Source organism: Penaeus japonicus, unplaced genomic scaffold (genome assembly GCF_977035675.1).
Source record: "Penaeus japonicus unplaced genomic scaffold, GWHDUDI00000001_assembly GWHDUDI00000034, whole genome shotgun sequence".
NCBI classification, from domain to species: domain Eukaryota; kingdom Metazoa; phylum Arthropoda; class Malacostraca; order Decapoda; family Penaeidae; genus Penaeus; species Penaeus japonicus.
The window spans coordinates 10,344,277-10,346,776 of NW_028234436.1; the positions used below are offsets into that span (position 1 = coordinate 10,344,277).

Sequence of the window (2,500 nt, forward strand, 5' to 3'; positions counted from 1 at the left end):
CACACACACACACACAACACACATATATAATAATATATAACTAATAAATAGATTCGATCGAAAGATTAACACACACAACACACACACCAACACACACATATATATAAAAAAATAAATTTATATATATATATAAAAATTATATATATATATATACATATACATAGATAGATAGATCGATCGATATATATATATATATATATATATATATATATATATATATATATATATATACACACACATATATATGCATCCCATACTCGAAAAAATAAAAAAAAAAAAAAAAAAAAAAAAAAAAAAAAATAAAAAAAAAAAAAGTCCCTCCCTCGCGCCCAGCCCTCCACAAAAGGGACTGGGTGGGAGGGGGGGGGGTGTGTAGGGGTGGGGGGATGTCCGAACCGCCAACAAGAGATCTCGCTGGATTGAGTTCAGGTGAAGGTTTGCGAGTCACCTGAACGGCGGGTCTCTCACCTGGCGAAAGTGAAGGTGACCGAGGGGCGAGTTCGCGTGTGCTCTTTGTTTGTTTGTGTCTGTTTGTCTGGATGGTCATTTTGGGAACATTGGTGTTATGGGATGGTTATTTGATTGTGTTTTGTGCGATAGACTGAGTTTGTTGTTGTTTTGGTTTTTTTTTTGGGTGTGTACACAATACGCATATTTACTTTGCATATATATAGGCTATATATTTATCGAAACATTAATAACATTCAAAACAAGAAGATTTGAGACGTGATAACCATCGGATCTGAAGAAATGATTCCACTGTATGTTTCAATAACCTCTAAGTAAACTAGAGGCGTGAATGACGGACAGTGTGGCTTGTTATACTCTGCCTGTCTGTCCCGCTTTGACAAAGGAAACAAAATGGTTAAAATGACGTGCATTTTTTATCGTTTATTGGGTCCATGTTTTTTGTTGTTGTTGTTGTTGTTGTTATTGTTGGCTGTGCCCCTGCTATGGTTGTTGAATGTCTGTAGCATTATGATTGTTTTTGTTTTTAATTGTGTCATTGCTAGCTGTGTCCGTGTTAGCTGTGTTCATTGTTAGTTGTGTCCATGCTGTCGTTGTTGTTGTTTTGACAGCTGTGCCCATGCTGTTTTTGTTCTTGGTTGTGTTGGTTGTGTATGTCGCCTCTGTTCTTATTTGCGACATGTTGTTGCTGTGTTGTTGTTGTTAACTATCTTAACGCTGTTCTTTTGTTAAACGTATAGTATGTTAACTATGTCCATGCTTTTGTTGGTAACTGTGGCAATTATGTTGTTTTTGTTGTTAATTGTGTTTATCTCTAGCCATCGTAGAGAAAGAAAACGAGTTAATTGTTACCAAACGGAGGAAGGACACAGAAGGAAGATGGAAAGATTAGAAAAATAATAAATAAAACGGTGCATAAAAAGGATGAACATAAATAGCCAATAACTGAGACGATTAAAAACATGAACAAAACACGAAAGATAAAACCAATATTCAAGTCATGAAGAATTATTTTAAAAAATACATTAATTTTCATTGTCAACTAAATCACAAAGATTTATTTATTCTACAAGAAATTCCTACGATACAATGACCTTGGGGAAAAAAACAGTAAACATTAAAGAAAAAGAAACCCAAATCATGAAGGCTCATTTACCTGTAAAAACAATATCAACTATGACCCTTATGAACAAGAAAGAGCTGGTGACGCAGTATAGAAACCAAATATTACTAAAATTTCGAGATAAAGCCAATGGGATTAAGAAGAAGACTAATAAATAAATAAAAATAATATATATAATTACTAATTCATAAAGAACTCTGATACCTTTAAGATTACAAAGTCTCTCATAAGTTTGATCTAATAGTTCAATGAGTTTAAGAAATCATGGAATGAGGACCTTAGACTATCCCGGAGACTGGAAAGGCCTAAGAAGTAACTGGTAACTGTCACACTTCACCGAGAGTGATGACCTAGTGAAAGTTATGTCCTCCGGGTTTGAGACTAGAGATGTTGGTGTAGGCTTCCTGGGTTTCTGGAAGTTACTAGGGCGCAGTGACGGTTATGATTGTTATTATTGTTTTTGTTGTTATTTATCATTATGAACATCACTATCATCATCGTTTTTAGTATTATCATTGGTATTATTATTATCATTATTATCATTATCATTGTGATCATTATCAGTATTATTATGATCATTATTATCATTATCATTATGATCATTATTATCATTATCATTATGATCATTATTATCATTATCATTATGATCATTATTATCATTATCATTATGATCATTATTATCATTATCATTATGATCATTATTATCATTATCATTATGATCATTATTATCATTATCATTATGATCATTATTATCATTGTTATTACTATCATTATCGACACTCATCATCATCATCATTATCAATCACCATTATCATCATCATCATTATTATCAATCACCATTATCATTACCATCATCATTATCATGATTATCATTTTCATCATCATTCATCTATCATTGCCATTAATTAA

General features: G+C 32.2%; 1 protein-coding gene across 1 annotated transcript in view; it reads right to left on the minus strand.

Annotated features, from left to right (window-relative positions):
• The window catches only part of LOC122263826 (Heparan-alpha-glucosaminide N-acetyltransferase), a 31,302-nt gene that overhangs the window by 28,093 nt on the left and 709 nt on the right, over positions 1-2,500 (minus strand). The window lies entirely within an intron of this gene.